Source organism: Phodopus roborovskii, unplaced genomic scaffold (genome assembly GCF_943737965.1).
Source record: "Phodopus roborovskii unplaced genomic scaffold, PHOROB, whole genome shotgun sequence".
Taxonomy (NCBI): Eukaryota; Metazoa; Chordata; class Mammalia; order Rodentia; family Cricetidae; genus Phodopus; species Phodopus roborovskii.
The window spans coordinates 1,930,238-1,950,822 of record NW_026126645.1 but is presented as its reverse complement, the minus strand read 5'-3'; positions in this window follow the sequence as shown (position 1 = coordinate 1,950,822).

Here is a 20,585-nt window from a genome sequence, read left to right as displayed (position 1 = left end):
TGGGCTCTGGGGATTGACCTCAGGTCCTCATGCTTACAGAGTAAACACTCCACAGACTGATCTCAACCTAGCCCCAAGAAGTGCATTTCTAATGTCCAGTTCTGGAAGATACTCAGGTATTGTACTTGATACATTGTTTTACAGCCATCATCAGATAAAGTGTTTTACTATAATCTTCTATGCTCTACAGCTGCAGAATTGTGTGATTCTATTCTGGTCTATGACCACCGCATGAGGTCTTCCCAATAGGAGGGATGGTCTGGGCCAGGGCTTCTTCAGGACAGAGATTATTTTTTTTAATTTTTGGTTTTTCCAGACAGGGTTTCTCTGTGGTTTTGGAGGCTGTCCTGGAACTAGCTCTTGTAGACCAGGCTGGTCTCAAACTCACAAAGATCTGCCTACTTCTCTTCTGTCTCCTGAGTGCTGGGACTAAAGGCATGGGCCACCACTGCCTGGTTTAGCAGAGAGATTTTTGTGCTGTAAGTAGTCACCAGATCCAGAGTATGAGGATATGGCCAAAGTGTTTGAGACAATAGTTACATCCCATGAGATGTAGCTCATGGGAGATTACTTACCTAGCAGGCAAGAGGCCCTAGGTTCCATCTCCAGGCCTGGAACAAACTTTTTATTTAAAATGGACAGTTAACCAGTGTTAATTAGGCGATTTGTGGGACAGCCTTGGGGGAGGGGACATTTTTGGTTGGCACACTGGGCAGATGAATCCTACTGACATCTAGTGGTAGAGGCCAGGAATGCAGGAGGCAGAGGACCCGACTTAGGCTGGGTCTGATGTGTAGGAAGGGGCTGAGACGATGAGACTGGCTTGCTTGTCTACTGCAGCTCAGGGTGTGTGATAGTGGCTAATTTCATGCACCAGTGAGCGAAGAAAGGAATGAAAAAAGCAAGGAAACAATGTCAGAACTAGGGAGAGAGATACACAGACTTGAGCTCTCCTTCCTTTTTTTTTTTTTTTTTTTTTTCTTTCTTCAAGATAAGGTTTTTTCTGTGTGGTTTTGGAGCCTCTCATGGAACTCTGTAGACCAGGCTGGCCTAGAATTCTCAGAGAACCACCTGCCTCTGCCTCCTGAGTGCTGGGATTAAAGGCCACCATCACATTCTGGTTTTTTTTTCTTTTTAAAAAGATTTATCTTATTATTGATAACTTTGTGTGTGTGTGCACGCACATGCCTGCAGCATGCAGTACTTGAGGAGGCCAGAGAAGACCTTGAATTCCCTAGAACTGGAGTTACAGATAGTTGTGAGCTGCCATGTGGGTACTGGGAACCGAACTCAGGTTCTGTGGAAGAGCAACAAACTCTCTTAACTGCTGAGTCATCTCCCTAGCCCTCCTCCCCCTCTGACACCCCTGAGTTCTCTTCTCTGTGGCAAGTTACTTCCTGCATCTGGTCTAAATTTCCCCATTCCCAGAATGAGGAAGATGGAGAGAAAAGGTACTTCTGAAACTTCAACACACATCTGAATCACCCCTGTCAAACTGTCCACAGACCTTTTTTTTTTTTTTTTTTTTTTTTTTTTTTTTGAGACAGGGTTTCTCTGTATTGCTTTGGAGCCTGTCTTGTAACTAGCTCTGTAGACCAGACTGGCCTCCAACTCACAGAGATCCGCCTGCCTCTGCCTCCGGAATGCTGGGTTTAAAAAAACGTGAGCCACCAGCGCCCGGCACCCATCCACAGACTGTTAATCAGGCTTCTGGTTGTGGGTAGGGGGATGGAGGCAAGGATCTACATATCTAGCCAGTTTCTAGGTGAGGAGCTGCCATTGTCCTGAGCCCACCTCAGGCCCATGTGGTCAATAAGAGCATCCTAGGATCTCTCCTTTGTATCCTACCCAGGTTGATGGGGACCCACTCTCCTTCCAGTCCCAGGTAAAAGCTAGGGATTCAGTCCCAGCCTTTCCAGTCCTCATACTGTGAGATGCTGCCACCTATTGGCTGTGTCTGAGCTGTGTTAGGCCCCAAGAGGTGTGAAAGGAGAGACCAAATTGTTTTCTGATCTCTATGAATACACACATTCACCAACAAATAATCTTTTAATGCAAAGAAAGACAACAGCCAGGCGTTGGTGGCGCACGCTTTTAATCCCAGCACTCAGGAGGCAGAGGTAGGCAGATCTCTGTGAGTTCGAGGCCAGCCTGGTCTACAGAGCTAGTTCCAGGACAGCCTCCAAAGCTACACAGAAAAACCCTGTCTTGAAAAAACAAAAAACAAAAACAAAAACAACAACAACAAAAAAAAAAAAAAGAAGAAAAAGAAGACAACAAAAAGTAAATGGCAGAGAGAGGTGTAAACGCAAGGTGAACACAGATGGCCAAACTTGTTAGGCGCCGTCTTTTCAGCTAAGGGTCTGCCCTGTCCAGTATCAGCAAAGAATCCTACAGGAGTGGGGCGGTGGTGGCGCACGCCTTTGATCCCACACTTGGGAGGCAGAGGCAGGCAGATCTCTATGAGTTTGAGATCAGCCTGGTCTATAGAGCGAGTTCCAGGACAGCCAGGACTGTTTCACAGAGAAACCCTGACTCGAAAAATCAAAGCAAAACAAATATTTTTATCTCTTATATTTTTAGCCTTTCAGATTTCATTTTCACTCTTATTATTATTACTAATTGTGGGAGGCAGCACGTAGATGCCATATAATGAATATGGAGAACAGAAGAACAGAGGACAACTTAGAGTCAGTTTTCTCCTTCCGCCTTTTATGTGGGTTCTGAGGATTGAACTCAAGAGACAAGCAGTTTTCTTCTTTCAGCCATCTGCCTGACCCAGATTTTCTTTCTTTCATTTTTTAAGATAGGATCTTACACAGTAGACCAGATTGGTCTTGTACTCTCATCAATCCTCCTGTCCCAAAAGTCCCAAATAGCCAGTCAATGTTGGAGCACACCTTTAATCCCAGCACTCGGGAGGCAGAGGCAGGTGGATCTCTGTGAGTTGTTTAAGACCAGCCTGGTCTAAAGAGTTCCAGGACAGCCTCCAAAGCTACATAAAGAAACCCTGTAAGGAAAAAAAAAAAGTCCCAAGTACTAGGAGTAATAGGTATGTATCATGCCCTTCCAGGCAGGGTCTCAGTAAGTTGCCTAGGCTGGCATTGAACTCAGTCTGTAGCCCAACCTAAGTTTGGAACTTGGAATCCTTTGACCTCTGGGCCTTCTGAATTGCTTCAATGACAGGCCTGTACCACCAGGCACAGCTAAGCTAACTGTATCTTTAAGGACAGAGTTGAGAACCCATTAGAAGGTAAATAAGGAGTTGGGGAGTTAGCTCAGTGGCAAGAGCACTTTCAAACTGGATTCTGGCAAAAAGCTGGGCGTGGCCAAGTGTACTCCTACAAGCCCAGGAGCAGACAGGAAGATCCAGTGTAGAGATGAAAGATTTTTTTTTATTATTATTATGCATACAGTGTTCTGCCTGCATGTATTGCTGTGGGCCAGAAGAGGGCACCAGATCTCATTACACATGGTTGTGAGCCATCATGTGGTTGCTGGGATTGAACTCAGGACCTCTGGAAGAGCAACTAGTGTTCTTAACCACTAAGCCATCTCTTCAGCCTGAGATGAAGGATTTTTTTTTTAATTTTTAAAATTAATTTTTTACTTTCCAATCCCAGTTCACCCTCCCTCTTCTCCTCCTGCTCTCCCCACATCCCCCCTCCTCCCATCTGTTCCATGGAGAGAGTAAGGCCTCCCCTAGAAAGTCTGTTAAGTCTGTCCCATTGAGATGAAGGAGTTTTAAGATTAAAAAGTAGAGACGTAGCCGGGCATTGGTGGCACATGCTTTTAATCCCAGCACTCAGGAGGCAGAGGCAGGCAGATCTCTGCGAGTTCGAGGCCAGCCTAATCTACAGAGCAAGTTCCAGGACAGCCTCCAAAGCAATACAGAGAAACCCTGTCTCGAAAAAAGAAAGAAAGAAAGAAAGAAAGATAGAGAAGTATAGAGTAGAGCAAGTTAAAAGACAACATATTGGGGGATTATTTGTCTGTACAGTAGTAGCAGTGGTTATGATTTGTGAGAATTTGAAAATCAAGCTTGCCAACTTTTTGGCCATTGATCTGTCGTGAAGCCAGGCTGTTTTGATAAAATGGGAGTATGTGGAGGAAGAGAGAGTATGGAAGCAGAATGTGGTGTGGGTGTTTCCTATAAGCCCCAAGGGGGAGCTGAGCGCCTAAGCTGAGGGGCTGCAGGCTGCAGCTAGAGACAGCCAGGAGTAGGGGGTAGGGGGCAGAGAAACATAGGAGTGCAGAAGGCCAGAGCCAACAAAGAAAGTTGCCTGCCCAATGTGGTGAGAGCCCTAAAGGTGGCTCCAGGAGTCAGGAAGACACTTGTAGCATAGGACAAGGAGAGGAATGGTTGAGGGACAAGGAGAAATAACCAGGGACTGAGAAACACATAGGTTCCCACATGGAAGGCACAATGGGCCAGAGGGAAGCAGCAGCTGAAGAATCAGACTCTAGAATTTGGAATCAAATTCACAAAAATATGATCCATACGTACCTAGGCATCTCTAGGACCTAGGGGACCAAACAAGGAAGGCACAAGCTGAACAGCGGGGTTGCCACCTAATTGAACGGGGCCTGAGCTAAAACCTGAGGAGACTTGGCCCCTGGTACCAGGACTTTCTAATGAAGCCAAAAGTGAGGACCTAGCTCAACAATGAAGCCTTGCCCAAATGAAAAGGTCGGGGGGGGGGGTTGATGAAGAGGGTGACCATAGTCTTGAAGACCATGTATCAATCCCATGGATCGAGAATAAGACCACTACCAGGGTTTAAAGCCATATATGAAGCAAGCTTTAATTAAATACTGACCAGGTGGATGGGCTCTGGCCAGGTCCATACCTAGGTCCCTGGGAAATGTCTCCTAATCATGGTTTGCAGTCACTTAAGAAGGAAAACCCATAATTCATTGCATGTCCCATCAGGTCCAATCATGGGCAAGAACACACCCTGATGTTCCTCCAGCCTATCTACATCCAATCAGGGGCAAGCACACATTCTGATGTATTTCCCACCTATGAACCTCCTGCCCACAGATGATCAAGCACATTTGGTGCAGATGGGCCAAACAAACTTGTTTAGGGGAGTGAAAAACGCATGGCTTGTTATCTCCCATAAAACAATAGCCCGCAACATTTCAGGAATAACTGTCTTTGAGCAAGGGGCTTGAAGAGCAGAGACATTTTTGTTTCATGAATCTCTTAGGCATAATAATTAGAACTTAAAATGTAACTTTGGCTCTTACAGTACCTCTGCCTCCAAGAATACCAGAGGGCTGCTGGATGCTCAGTGGTCACTCCCTCAGATTCAGGGAAGCGTTTACACTGACCAATGGGAAAACTTACCAGTTGGCATTGTTGAATGGGTGCGCATCAGTCTGAGAGCTGGAAAGTGAGTCTGTTTCAGGTGGACTGGAGATAAGGGGTAGGATCCCAGTGTGGCATAGACCTCCCAAGGGGGATGCATGCAGGCGCCAGGACACCCTCTCGAGTCACATAACACCAATAGTATGGTTAAGGGGTGGAGCACCTTGGCAGCTCACTGCCAGAGTATGCCTCGAAGATCACACCATGATCTCACTTGAGGGATTTATTGTGGGGATGGGGAAAGCAAAAGGACATCTCTCAGAGAGGGGCAGGAGAGAGAGAGACAGAGACAATGAGAGAGTGAGAGAGCAGTCTATGATGGCAGGAACCTTTTAAAGAGAATGAGTGTTGCCATTGGGGGCCTGTGATCATGTGGCTGCTGGTGCTGAGTCCCTGAGGGTGGGCTGCCAAAGCACCTGGTGTCTAGCAACCATGCCATCCTGAGTCTCAGGCCTCCTCCCTCCTCTTCCTATCCTTCTAACCTCCTCATCTACTTCTTTTCTTCCTAGCCCTGCCTCTTTCTAAGTACTGGGATTACAGGCATCCCCATCCTGCTTAGCTCACAGGTTTTTGTTTTGTTTTATTTTGCGGGGGGGGGGGTGTCGAGGAGTAGTTTATTTTTTTAGATTTGTTTTGTAAGGCCAGCAGAGCGTGGACCTTCACGCTCCCACTCAGGAAAGACAACACTACAAATCACTCACAAGAAGTGGTCTTGATGCAAATAGCATGGGGAGTTTTTATTCCAAGTGCACTGGGGTCCATAGTCATACGCCACGCAGGGGTAGAGGACCAAGGACCTTGAGGGCAGAATTGAGATAGCTTTTATAGGATTTACATCAAAGCTAACAAGGCCAGTTTCAAAGCTAGCCTGTTATTTTCATTAGGCCTAAAAGCAAGGTCATGGGATAATTCAAAACTTGGAATGGTTAGTACAGTTTCCTAGGTTACAGAGATTTAGCACACCTGCAAGTTTAGGGGGTTTTCTTTTCTCAAGAACCAGAGGGCTCAGTGGCCTTGTCCTTGAGCGGCTGGGAGAATGTACTTTCCAGTCAGGGAGTTATCTATATCTGTTAGCAGAGGCTCTTCTTTTCTCTGTCTTTCCCTTTTTGCTATGAGTCCCATCTCTTAGTTATTAATTTTCTTTGTGGACAGGATGATCCATAACAGTTCTTAGAGTGTTGTGGATAACAACATTCTTCAGAAACTAGGTGATTATGAATAATAATAATATCCAGAAACCAGTCATCGTGATCAAGCTATTTCATGTGTTTTTCTTTTTTCCTGAGCTTTGCATGCAGCTAGGGTGATTTTTAAATACTTGCTGATGGACTTTTTCTAAATTTCTAACTTTTAGTGGTCATTGGAGAGTTAAGCTGTATTTTCATCCTTTCATCTTATTCTATGTTATGTGTATGCGTGTGTGTTCTGCCTGAATATATGTATGTACACTGTGTGCATGCCTGGTGTCCACACAGGTCAGAAGAATCATGGAACTAGAGTTCAAACAGTCATGAGACACCATGTGGATGCTGGGAACTGAATCTGGGTCCTCTGGAAGAACAGCACTCACTCTTAGCTCCTGTGGAACAATCTTTGTACACTGCAAATAGGTATTACTTTCACTGATTAATAAAAGAGCTCACTGACCAGGTAGTGGACAGGCTAGGCAGGACTTGCAGACAAAGAGAGCTTGGGAAGAAGAAAGGAGTCTCAAGAGTTGTGAGGAGAAGCAAGATGAATGTTCCCTTTTGAAAAAAGGTACTGACACATGGCAGAGTGTAGATAAGAAATATGGGTTAATTTAAGTTGTTAGAGCTAGTTAGTAAGAAGCCTCAGCTATTGGCCAAGCATTTATAATTAATAATAAGCCTCTGTGTGGTTATTTGGGAGCTGACTGGCAGTCCTGATGAAAAACTCTGCCTACACTTAACTGCTGAGCCAACTCTGTAGCCTGTTTGTTTTCGGTATTAGGGGGAGGATTTTCAGGGCTGGAGAGATGTCTTAACAGTTAAGAACACTGGTTTTGCCTGTGATGGTGGCACATGCTTTTAATCCCAGCTCTCAGGAGGCAGAGGCAGGCAGATCTCTGAATTTTAGACCAGCCTGGTACAGGACAGCCAGGGCTTCATGGAAAAACTCTGTCTGGAAAAAAGCCAACCAACACTCCCTCACCCTCCTCCAAAGAAAAACAGTAGTAGTTCTTGCAGAGGACTTGTGTTTGATCTCAGAACCTACATGGGGACTCACACCCATCAGTAATTCCCATTTCAAGGTCTGTGATGCTCTCTTCTGACCTCTGAGGGCATTGTCCATATATGTGGTATACATACTACATGGAGGCTAAATACTCATACATAAATAAAACAAAGATATCTTTTTTAAAAAAGTGTTTACTGCTCTTGTTGTAGAGTTACGAAGTTCAGTTCCCAGCACCCAAACCAGGCAGCTCCCACCTACCTATAGCTGTAGTTCCAGGGGATCTGATTTCATGTTTGGGCCTTTGTGGGTACCCTTCATGTGCATGAGCATGCGTGCTGCACACATATGTGCCGGGCATGAGCACACACACACACACATACACAAAGTAAAATGAGTGTAAATGTGTTTCTATATTGCTCTAGCTGGCTTGGTTATTACCAGGTAGGGTAGCCTGGGGTTTGCAGCACCCTCCTGCCTTAGCCTCCTGAGTGCTGGAATTATGGGGGTACACCACCATATCCAGCTGTCTTGAACTCTTTGGTTTGTTTGTTTTTTGTTTTCTTTTTCAATAGAGTTTCTCTGTGTGGTCCTGACTGTCCTGGAACTCACTCTCTAGACCAGGCTGGCCTCAAACTCACAAAGATCCACCTACCTCTGCCTCCTGCATGCTGGGATTAAAGGTGTGCCTCCACTGACCATGCCTTGGCACTCTGGTGGGAGTCAACAATTTGAGAGTCAGTTCTCTCCTTCCATCATGTGGGTCCCTGGGCTTGAACATCAGGCTTGGTGGAAAGCACTTTTCTCTGTCATACTACCTCGCATATCCAGGCACTGTGGTAATCCTCTGTAACCTGTACAACATCCCATTCACTGCCAGAGGCTGCAACGGGATCGGGAAAAACACTTAGGGTTACTAGTGGATGCCTCCCTTCTTTGGCTGAGGCATTGAGCCAATTATTCCCACTCATTAATGAAAACAAGATAAAAACAGAACACCCTTAAAAACACATTTTAAAATTCCCTACATTCCAGAGCGATTCTAATGTAAGCTTCCTATTTTGGACTTTAAACCTAACCCAATGTTTTCTTTCCAGAGAGTTTGCCAGGGTGGTCACAAAGGGAGGAGAGTTTTTCAGGACTTATCAGGGAGCAAATTCTAGAAATTCTAGAACCCACATAGTATTTCTCAAATTTATTGGCCTAGTGCCCAACTGCAGCATGAGAGAGAGAGAGAGAGAGAGAGAGAGAGAGAGAGAGAGAGAGAGAAAGAAAGAGAGAGAGAGAGAGACTTACTCTCCTGCTCCCCGCAGTCAGCTGAGGCTTTGCGTATCACAGAACTGAGTCCTGAATGAGACCTGGGAGCAACATTTTCTGTTCTCGGATACGGAGACAGCCATCCTGCACAGAGAACACAGTGCATTGCTTCCTTGTGCCGCTTTTGCTTTTTGAACTGATGCTGTTGTGCTGTTGGTTTATTTATTCTTTTTTCTTTTCTTTCCCATGTTGAGGCAGGATCTCATGTTGCCCAGACTGGTCTTACTCACTATATGGTTGAGGATAAGTCTCCCTGTGAGTGCGAGCACCCCAAAGCAATCATGGAAAAGTCATGGGACAAATTATGAGCATTGGTTTTCCCCTTTCATGTGGGGCCTCGGGATCAACTCAGGCTGTGATGCTCTTATCCACTAAACCATCTTTTTTGGTCATGATCTTGAACCCAAATGGGATTAGAGGTGTGTGCCAGCAGGAGCTTCTGAGGATGGAGCACAGGCTTTATGCTTGCTAGAAAATCACTCTCCCAACTCCTCGGCGCTTTTTTCTTCCTCCTTCCTTCCATTTTTCTCACATATCCCAGGCTGGTCTCAAAGTTGATTATGTAGCTGAGTGTTGTTTTGTTTTTGTTGTTATTTTTACTCTTTGGGGGCCTGCTGCCCAGCTCCCAAATAAATACACAGAGACTTATTGTTACTTATGAATGCCCTGCCTTAGCTTGGCTTGTTTCTAGCCAGCTTTTCTTATCCCGCTTACCTTTTGCCTCTGGGCTTTTATCTTCCTCTTTTTCTATATGTCTTTCTTTACTGCTTACTCCGTGGCTAGTTGTGTGGCTGCGTGGCTGGCCCCTTTTCTCACTCCTCCATCTTCTATTTATTCTGTCTGCCCGGCAGCCCTGCCTACCCCTCTCCTGCCTTGCTATTGGCTGGTCAGCTCTTTGTTAGATCAATCAGGTGTTTTAGGCAGGCACAGTAACACAGCTTTACAGGGTTAAACAAGTGCATAAAAGAATGCAAGGCATTTTTGCATCATTAGACAAATACTCCACAGGACAAATGAATGTAACATATCTTAAGCTAATATTCCACAACAGCTGAGGATGGCTCATCCTCTGTGTCACCACTCCAGGTTCTTTTACTTTGCTCTTGGGGACAGGGTCCTACTATGTATCTCACCATCTTTCCACCTCTGACTCTAGTTTTAGGATCACAGGTGTGCAACACCAGACCCTGCCTAGGATTCTTACAGAGTTCAGCTTGAAAGGGGAAGAGGAAGGGGATTGCTCTGAGTTATGTCCAAGGCTGAGGTAGGAAAATTGCCTATGCCTGGGATACATAGTAAGTTCTAGGTCAGCCTGTTCCAATGGGACTCTGTCATTCTGTCAAAAAAAAAAAAAAAAAAAAAAAGAGAGAAACAAAAAAGAAAAAAATAGAAAAAAAGAAAAAGCAGAATGTGGCAGTCTACATTGATAGCCTTTACATGTGTGAGGTGAAGGTCAGAGTCACTTTGCTACATTTAGAGTTCATGACCAGCCTGGGTCACATGAAATCCTGTCTAAAAAGAAATAAACAAAATGAATCAAAATTGTGGAGAGGTTGGAATATCACAAATACAGAGCCAAATTACCTTGGGATATCTTTAGCCCTCATAATAGACATTTATTGGCCTCCTCTACACCTGACTTAACAGCTTTGTGACCATTAGGTAAATCCTTTGGAATGTACAAACAACAGAGCCCTACTCTCCAACCAACCGGAAAGCTAAGAGTGTCATTAGCTAGCTTCAGAGGCCTCTAGCAGAACCTTCCTTCGTGGTAATCTTCCAAATGTTTTCCCTTAATGTGCCTGAAAAGAGCCTGGATTACTATTAAAATGGCCGGAGACTGCTTCCAAGTTGTAAGATGGAATTTGGGGCTACCCCAGACATGGTTGGTCACCCATCCTTGGTTCCATTATAAACTGTCTTTGATCTCTTTTGAGGGGAACATTGTGGTTTTGCATCAACATGTCCATAAAATGGGCTCACTAAGCATCTGGGCATGCAGTTTTCTCTCGGAGGCTGTACGCGGCCCAGAGTGTGTCTGGCTCAGAACTGTCCTCCTGTGACTTGCCTGGCCGGGATGAAGATACTCTGAAGAGAAATGTGTGTCTCTCACATTGGCTATCAGGCTTGTCAAGTCTGTCGGACACTCTCAGTTTCTTTGTTTGGTTTATGTTAAAACATGTTTTTAACTACCTTTTCTTTAGTCTGGGGGAGGGCATGTGATGTGTGTGGAGGTCAGAGGTCAACTCTCCTTAATCAGCTCTCACTTTAGGGCATGTAGGTTGTGGGTATCAGGTTGATGGGCTTGGAAGCAAGCTCTTACCCACTGAGACATCTCACCAGCCCTAGTGTCTGATTCTTTCTCTGACTAACAAGATCCTGAAAAACCCGAGGTGGATGCCTTCATCTACTGTCTAATATTTGAGACCTCCCCAGCCTTGAATACTACTAATAAAATCCCATTAAAAAAAAAAAAGCCTGAACTCTGGGCAGGTGCTACACACCTTTAATCCCGACACTGGGGAGGCAGAGGCAGACAGATCTCTGGGTTCAAGGCCAGCTTGGTCTACAGATCGAGTTCCAAGACAGCCAGTGCTACACAGAGAAACCCTGTGTGTGTGTGTGTGTGTGGTGTGTGTAGGTGTGTGTGTGTGTGTGTGTGTGTGTGTATGGGTGTGTGTGTGGGGTATGTGAGTAAGAGAGTAAGAGTGTGTATGTGAGCCTGTGTGTGTGGGGGGGTGTGTGTGTATGTGTGTAGAATACTTTACTACAGTGTCTTGCTTACAGTAAAGTGCTAAGCACACACCATTATTAGCCAATTAGTATATTTGTTTTTTGGGTGGTGCTGGGTTTTAACCTATAGCCTTGTGCACGTTAGGCCAGCAATATACCTCTGAGCTGTATGTTTCCAGCTTAGATCAGTGCATTTGCAGCATGCAAAAGATGATGCTCATGAACGTCACATAACACCTACAACAAAGCAGACTAGGGTGAAGGGATGACTGGAAAGTTCAAGCAGAATGCACTGGAATCCCCAGACCACAGTTGGACCCTGAAGCAGGAGAGTTGTGAGTTCCAGGGCAGCCGGGAACACATTGGGGGGATCCTCCCCCAAGAAGAAGAGAGGCTCAGATGGTCTCTAGTAAGTCAGTCCACTTCCTTCTACTTTAGCTGTGGGCTCCCTGGTTGCCTGCTGTTCCCAAGAGTAGAACTTGCATTATCTGTCAACTAGGCCAAGCTGTTTTAATCATCTATGAAAACAATGGAAATTTGCTTAATTTTTTTCCTGTAGCAAAAGATGAGCTCTTTGTACACAGGATGTTGATTTTCGAGATCTCTTCCCGAACCAAATTTACAAGCCAGACAGCAAACATTGGCTTACTTTAGTCAATGGAAAATTCCAGATGTTTGTAGCTTATCAGCTGACAAGTTGGCAGCCAGGGAAGATGTTGATTTCAGTGAATTGGGAGACCTTATTAGCGCCATGTTCTGTGGAACTAAGAGCTGATCCATGGGACATATTGTATGAGAGGCCATATATAGTATGTAATCTTAAAAACACCTTTAAAAAACTATTTTAATTATTTCACCAGATCTTACAGATCCAAAGTCAGATGAGTAGCCATTACTAACAAGAAGAGTACCTCTGGGGCTGGGACTTGGAGTTGACTTGCACCCTGACTATTGGTACTTAAATGGGCACAGAATTTTTCTTATTTTGGTTTTCCCAGACAGAGTTTCTCTAGGTAGCCTTGGCTGTTCTGGAACTCACAGTTCCAGAACTTGAGTGCTAGGGTTAAATATGTGCACTACCATCACAGGCTCAGCTTGTTTTCCTACACAACCCAAGACCACCTGCCCAGGGTGTCATTGCCCACAATAGGCTGGGCCTTCACATCCAATCATTAATCAAGAAAATGCCCAACAGACTTGCTTACAGACTAATCTGATGGAGGCATTTTCTCAGTTGTGGTTCCCTCTTCCTAGATGACCCTAGCTTGCACCAAGTTGACAAAAAAGTAGTCAGCACTTAACCTATATGTTTACCGCATGACCTGATATTTTCATAGCTGGCAATTTAAGGAAAATTTATTTAAGGAGGTGAAAATGTATAAGGAAATCCAGGTCAACATACAATAGCAGGAAACTGTAAACAGTGGCTGACTGTAAAATTAATGACACATGGTCATAGCATAAAATTCTACCAATAGTCACACATGCATGTTTGTATATACAGGGAAACATGTTTATAATATAGTGATGTTTTCAAAAGAATAAAGTAGTCTGGGCATTAAGGATTACACCTATAATCCCAGACCTTGGGAAGTGCAGCAGGAGGTCATTCAAGACCATTCTCAGCTGCAAAGCAAGTTTGAGGCCAGCCTGAGGTTCATGAGGTCCTGTTCAAACAACCCATTTCCACAAGAGACCTAAGCTAAACAACCCTGGGTGTTTAGGAAATGTTCTCTCCTGTGTTGCTGAGAGCTTACACAGGGAACAGGGACTCACACACACACAGCTCCATGACAAGGGACTTCTGAGAATCGCTCAGAACAGGATCTGAACTAATGAGACACTGAACTCAGCTGGACTGGAACACTCAGGGCCCATCCCCCAAGACCCTGAATGCAGGGTGTTGTTCTGTAGCTCAGGCAGCAGAGTTCTTTAAAGTCTTGAAGGCTGAACCCCTCCCTGAGCATCATGAGAGCTGTGGGAGTTTCCCACGGACTTCCTGTGCTCCATTTGGTAATTAGAATCAGATGACTGGCATGGCTGACAATAGACTTGCAAGGTCTCGGGAATGTGTGAGCTTGTGCAACCAGCCCCAGATGCTTCCCCAGGAAACAAATGCACGGTGTGCCTGCGGAAGGAGGGGTGGGTTTTCGTACCAGTTTGGTAAGGATGTAAGGGTCCGGAATCTCCCAATCTCATAGACCCACAGGCTGGTGCTTCCCATTACCATTTTGGTAGGTATGGATTTTCTGACAAACTAAAGCAAGCCATCAGCTGGCAGACCTGCAGACATCCAAACTGACCCCGAATTTATAAACAAGCTTAGAGAAGAAAGAATAAGCCTTAAGCGACCAGTCTACAAGCCAATTAGTAGACTAGAAACTTGTAAAGGGGTAGTCCACAGGGTGACCTTGCCAATCCCCTTAGCCCTCCAGAGTCTAGACCTCGGCAGTCACTTGGCCTGTCCTCTTTTAGATACTTTCTTTTCATTCTACTTCCATTTAGATTAGGTGGTGAGTATTTAGAAAACTGTGTGTGTGTGTGTGTGTGTGTGTGTCTATGCCAGCACATGTGTGCCTGTTGAGGTCAGAGGCTGACACTCCTTGGTGGCTTATGACATCATTTGCTTACATTATTTCTTCATCTGTTGTGTGTGCATGTGTATGCCACGGTGCGGTGTAGACATTAGAGGACAACTTGTGGGAGTCTGTTTTCTCTCTCCACCATGTGGGTCCCAGAGCTCAGGTTGGCAGGGTTGGCAGGAAGGGCCTGTACCAGCTGAGCTACCAAGTCAGCCCCACTTTTTTCTACTTGACACAGGCTCTCACTAAGACTGGCTTAGAGCCTGGGACTCAGAGATTCACCTGCTTCTGCCCGCCAAGTGCTGGAGTTAAAGGTGTTGCCACTATGTCGAAGTTCTCCATTTCATTTTTTGACTGAATCTGGGGCTCACTGGCTAGACTGCAACACATCAGTTCCCAGAATCATTTATTTTCCTCCCGCACTAGTTAAAACTTCTGTGTGAGCCCAGGGGTTCTGAATTCAAGTCCTCATATTTCACAGCCAACACTTTACCACTGAGTACCCCCTACCTACCCACACTTTTACTGATATATAGTGAAAATATTTGATGGGCAGTGGTGGTACACGTCTTTAATCCCAGCGCTTAGGAGGCAGAGGCAGGCAGATCTCTGTGAGTTCAAGAGATTCTCCTGTGGGAAAACCTTCAGGATGAGCCTCTTTAGCAGTAACAGGTAAACTTCTAATTCCCTAGCACCAGTAAGTCGTTTATGTTTGTAGCTGGCACTTTTTTTTTTTTTTTTAATGCTGGAGAAAAACAGGATGAATGTCCACAAAGCTTAGCTCCTTTCTCTGATAAATAGAAAAGGGTTTTTGACCTCCTTTTTTTGGGTGTTTTTCGAGACAGCGTTTCTCTGTATTGCTTTGGAGCCTGTCCTGGAACTCAATTTGTAGACCAGGCTGGCCTTGAATTCAGAGATCCACCTGCCTCTGCCTCCTGAGTGCTGGGATTAAAGGCGTGTGCCACCAACACCTGGCATTTTTGGCATCTTTCGGATAGATAAGGCTTCATTTATCTTTATAACCCTAAGGTGTGGCAAATCGCCCAGCTAGATAAATTTTGACTAAATAAATGTTTTAAATCAAACACCCAGCCTTTGGGGGCTGACTCATGGGGTTAAGAGCACTGGCTGCTCTTCTAGAGGAATTGGGTTCAATTCCCAGCACCCACATGGCTGCTACAACTGTCTATAACTCCTATTTCAGGGGATCGGATACCTTCGCAAAGCCAAAACACCAATATACATAAAATACAAATAATAAACAAACAAACTACCCCGCCTTTAGTCCCAGCACTAGGAGACAAGAAGTAGGCAGTTCTCAGTTCAAGGCCAGCCAAGGCTATATAGTAAGACCTGGTCTCAAAAAGAAGCAAAATACTGCTGCCTTTAAATACCGCTGCCTTTGTTAGCTATTTGCCCCAGCACCAAGATGTGTAAACACATCAGCATTTTCCTTTTTTTTTTTTTTTCCAAGTCAGGTTTTCCCTGTATAGCCCTGGCTGTCCCGGGATCAAAGGCGTGTGCCACCAGGCCTGACTAACATTTTTCTACTTGAACTGAGAACCAATGACTAGATTGTGTTTGTGGAACTGATTTTTCTTGAGGCAGGGTCTCTCTGTGTAACAGCCCTAGCAGTCCTGGAATTCGTTCTGTAGACCAGACCAGCCTTGAACTCACGGATATCTACCTGCTTTAAGCCTCCCAAGTGTTGGGATTAAAAACTTTTTTTTTTTTTTAAGATTGGTATGGAGACTGAAGAGATGGCTCTCAGTGGTTAAGCGCACTCGTGGGCTTTGCACAGGATGGCTGCAGATCTCCTGTAATGCCTTACCCAGGATCGGAGCCCTCTTCTGGCATCCCAGGGCACTACAAGCATACAATGGAGATGTCCATACACACAAATTAATAAAACAGGAATCAGATAGGCAGGCAGGATGATCCGGTGTTCTGAGGAGGCATTATTTTTCACACATGGTCCCCAGTTCAGAGCTCTTGTTGCTGTTGGCAACTATTAATGAATGAGCTACAGATGGAGAAAGCCAGAACCATGATCTCCCAAGGGCAGTTTGACTCTGACCTTATGGAGAGAGCAAATTCTGCCAGATTGCAAGACCTGGGCTTCATGCTACCTAACCTCCTGGCAATGTGAGCAACAATCTGTGTGTCCTCTAGGTCAAGCACCTTTTAGGCACAGGGAGGAAATAAACATGAATTTAAGCTCTGGAATGTCACTACAGCATCATACTTGGAAGAAATGTACCACTGAGAGTTTCTGAATCTCAAGATACTTCCCTGGTACAATGGAGATCAAAAACAACCTTGTCCTTAAAACTGCTGTAAGGATGAAATGAAATAAGCAAAAAGCTAGTGTAAGTGGGGTGCGGAGTAAGCACACATGATATACGTGTACAGGGTTGCAAAATTCTGGGGACAACTGCATCACAATTTGGAGCCAATGTGAAATGTTTTTGTTTCGTTGAGACAGAGTTTTGCTATATAGTCCAGACTCTCCTCTAAATTGAGAAGTTGAGATTACAGGAATGAGCCAAAATACCCAGCATAAAATGATAGATTTTGGATCATTTGCCCTCAGAATTATTTATAGAATTTAGTGTTCACCTTTAAAACCATTGATTGCCAGGTGGTGGTGGTGGCACACGACTTTAATCCCAGAACTCTGGAGGCAGAGACAGATGGATCTCTTTGAGTTCAAGGCCAGCCTGTCTGCAGAGTGAGTTCCAAGACAGGCTCCAAAGCTACAGAGAAACTGTCTCAGAAAAAAAAAAAAAAAAAAAAAAAAAGCCACACACACAACAAAACAACAAATAAAACCATTGATTTGGAGATGCCCACTACTTTTCTTTTTTCAAAAACAAAAAAACGAAAGATGTCCCTCTTCTTTCATCTCCGAACCTTGAGCGGCATCTTTTTCCTCCCTTATTTTCCCCACTTAACAAGTTCAAAAAAACGTAGTAAGGGACCAGCCAGGGCTGTTTAGAAAAAGCAGACCCTGATGGTGGTGACTGTTTCAGATCCGGGGAAAAACCGAAGTTAGATCAGAGAGGGACCGCAGAAGTGGAGACGGCTGTGTGCAGAATGGTTGCAGGGCTCTGGGCGGGTTGAACCGGACCCATTGCTGCCTCGGGGGGCTGCGAAACGACTGCAGGGCAGGGAGAACCCGCAACAAAGACAGGGCAGCGGGGTAGGGGCCAGGTCACCGAAGCAGCCGAGTATTTCCTACCCATAAAGACTGGCTACGCGACCACCGAGCCCAACTTGAGACCAGCTGCACAGCCCGGCCTGCCCGCGGGAGAGGCCGCGCAGCGCAGCAGCCGAAGACGGGGCAGTTATTCCCGACATGCTCCTCCCGCAGGATTTCAAACCACCACAACAGCCTGCCTGCACTTGGTCCGGCCTGCCCCAGCAACAGGCGGTGGCCGGCGTCTCATTGGCCGCGACGCGCGGAGCTGCGTCCCCATTGGGTACGGAGGCGCCGGCCCTCTTCCGCGCTCGCAGCGGCCTCCATTTTGTCGGTAAAGGTAGAAGGAGCTCGGTCGAAGACGGAACTGGGGTCCGTGACTTGCTCGTGGGCAGTGTTTGGTCCGTGCATCGTTTCTCCCTGGGAAGGGAGGGAGGTTTGGAGGTCGAGAGGGAGTCGCCGCTGCCGCCCGAACTCGAAGTCGGTGAGTGTGGCGGGGGCGGCCATGTTGGCCACCGCGGGCCCCATTGTTGGGCCGTGCTGAAGAGGAAGCCCGGCCGGGCAGCGCGTCTACCTAGCTGAGCCGTGGGGCATAGGCAGCGAACTTGGGGCTCGCATTTCGGGTGGCTGGCTGGGAGTGCGGACCTTGTGACAAGTCTTGTGAAGGGTGTATTTACTAGTTTGACTGATTAGAACAGTGAGGGACCTGGATGACTGTTCACTTTTGCGAGGCATGCGTGGTTAAAAATGTTACCATTAAGGGACTGGGAGTATAGAGTCGTAACTAAAGCATCATGTATGTTGTTGGGAAGAGCCTTGGTGTGAAAATGTGTGTGGGGTTGGAAGCAGAAAATCCGGACGGAACTTAAAAAACATGGTCTCTAGTTCCCTTGGTGTGGTTACAAAAGCAAATGCTTGCTAAGTTTGACTTTAAAACGTGTAGACAGGTAGGCTTTACAAGATATCGCGAAGAGTTTTAAGTTGACATTTATGAGACCATCAAAGTCATGGTCTCATACATCTTTTAGAAGCTTTGTTTAAGTGATCACTTTCTTGGATTGTTTTCAAGTAACTATTTTTCCTTTTCTAGTTAGGACTTCTCTCAAATTTGTGTGCTGAGGAGACTCGATGTTGGCCTCAGCTCCTAGGCTGAAATCAGCAGATTGGCTCATGAAAACTTATGTTTTGAGACAAAGAAAAGGATCTAGCAGAAAGCAACATCTCTTATCCTGGGCTTGGCAGCAGGGAAGAGGACAAGGAGTGGAAATCCTGCAATCTGAAAAGCAGACTGAAAGGTATAAAGATTCACATCATGAGGCTAATATTTTATGATAGATGCAATTCTAAACCACTAAGACTGCAGTAATGCTATAACCCTGAAATCCTAGCATTCAAGAGGTTGGAGTAAAAGAGCTTAACATTGGAGACCAGCGTGGTATAAAGAGACCTTGCCCAAAAGGGGTGGTGGTGAATTAAATGTATGGGTCATTTTCTTAGGCTGCACACTGAATGAATAAATGCTGTTAATTTTATTTAGCTTTCACCAACAACTGGTATTTGACTCAGGACTTGCTTCAATATTTTTGAAGTAAATGGTTTGGTGAGACATCATGACAGCTAGTCTTTCTTTACTAACACTTCTATAATTGGAGGTATGGAAACTTCAAAAAAGTACTTGAAATTTTACTAGTTTCCATTTATTTACTTACAGGTGACAAAGAAGCTGAAGATGGGTGGTGGAGAGAGGTATAACATTCCAGCCCCCCAATCTAGAAATGTTAGTAAGAACCAACAACAGCACAATAGACAGAAGACCAAGGATCAGAGTTCCCAGATGAAGATTGTTCATAAGAAAAAAGAAAGAGGACATGGGTACAATCCATCGGCAGCTGCATGGCAGGCCATGCAGAATGGGGGAAAGAACAAGAGCCTTACCAACAACCCAAATTGGAATGCTAGCCTATCAAGTCCAAGCTTGCTTTTTAAGCCTCAAACTAACCAGAACTATGCTGGAGCTAAATTTAGTGAACCACCATCACCCAGTGTTCTCCCCAAGCCACCAAGCCACTGGGTTCCTGTTTCATTGAGCCCTTCAGATAAGGAAACAATGACATTTCAACTTAAAACCCTACTTAAAGTACAGGTTTAAAATCTTAAGTACTACTTTTAAATTTTGTGATGGTTACATAGCCATCAGTTGGTTTGAGTTTAGGGAAGTTTTATATAAAACTGCTAATTTACAAGAATATGCAGACATTTATGTACTGTATGGAATGTCAGGATAATTGTACTTGGTAGTTTTGCTTAACTAAATTGAAGCTTAGATTTGGGGGGTCAGTAACCAGCTTTTTTAGAATTGTCTAACAGGAAACCAAACAGACAATAAGCATTTAGCTAATATACAAGACTGCAAACAAGGTGTACAATTGAGTTACATGTTCTAGGGACCCAAATTATAGCATCATGGGCATCTTTGTAAGTAGTTGCATCTGTTTGTGGTAAATGTGTAAAGAGAATTTAGAGCTATTAGAATTAGATAAAGTAGACAGCCCAGTGGTCATTCCTTAAACGCAGTGGCTAGGCATTTATGTACCAAATCTTTTTCAAAGAGCATTTTTATTTGATAGCGTCCTACAAAGCTTGCTTTGCAGGGAGGTGTATGTGAAAACTAAATACCTAGGGAAGAAAAGAGCCATGTAAATACATGTAATCTTATAACGTATGTGAAGTTTTATGGCCTTTATTCTACAAAAGACTATTTTGTGTGAATTTGCTGAATGTAAGACCATGAACTTTTTTTTTTTAATGCTATGGCCTAATTTTAAAGGTCTCCAGTTTTAAAAAAAATTGCCCTTGTGCTTAAGTGCCAGTGTATTGATGTGATTGTGACCCATACAAAGTAAATCTTATTGTATTAAATTTTTATACCGAAAGGCTTTAAGCTGTTAAGACATTTCCTGTTTTTAAATAGATTTAAGATTCTCTCCATCTTTTTAAATCCAAAGATCCATTTTGACTATATCAAATCCTAAAATGAAGTGATCCAAGATTATGCAAGTTAACCCAAATAGCAAGTTGCTTTTCAGTGCTTATAAGCAAAATAGCCAGTTAAGTTCAAAACAAATACTGCCCAAATTAAACATTGAGTATTCCAAAAGACAAGTTCATAAAATAATTATGATCT